The following is a 712-nucleotide window of genomic DNA, read 5'->3' on the forward strand; positions in this document are numbered from 1 at the left end:
ACTTCATGGCTTGGTTTCTGTGCTGACATGCACTGTCATCAGTGGGACCTTATAGAGAGGTGTGTGGCTTTCCAAATAATTTCCAGTCAATTGAATTTACTACAGGTGGACTCCAATCAAGTTGTAGAAACATCTCAAGGATGATCAGTGGAAACAGGATGCTCCTGAGCTCAATTTTGAGTGTCATAGCAAAGGGTGTGAATACATATGTATATGTGATATTTCAGTTTTTTATTTTTAATACATTTGCAAACATTTCTTAACAACCTTTTTCGCTTTGTCATTATGGGGGTATTGTGTGTAGATTGATGAGGAAAAAAAAGGAATTTAAGCCATTTTGGAATTAGGCTGTAACATAACAAAATGTGGGGAAAGTGAAGGGGTGTGAATACTTTCCAGATGCGCTGTACGTGCTTTCGGTGCAGCCAACACTGGCCATTTCCATACAAAGATTCCAAATATTCAAATGCTTGTCACAAGGACATGGACTGTCTATGTTATTGTGTACAGCAAATGATATACAGCATAATCTTAATTCTTTTTGCCCACAGCGGCTGGAAGTCGCTAGAAATCACAAACTACTTGTAGTGCCTAAACATGAATAAATACAGTATGTTAAAATAATGTTTTCGGATATGCGCTATTATTGCGTCAGCGATGCCAGTTTCCAATACAATTTGGGACAGCTTGGTTTTTTTTCATAATTTGGTTG

This window comes from Zeus faber, assembly GCF_960531495.2.
Source record: "Zeus faber genome assembly, chromosome: 4".
NCBI lineage: Eukaryota > Metazoa > Chordata > Actinopteri > Zeiformes > Zeidae > Zeus > Zeus faber.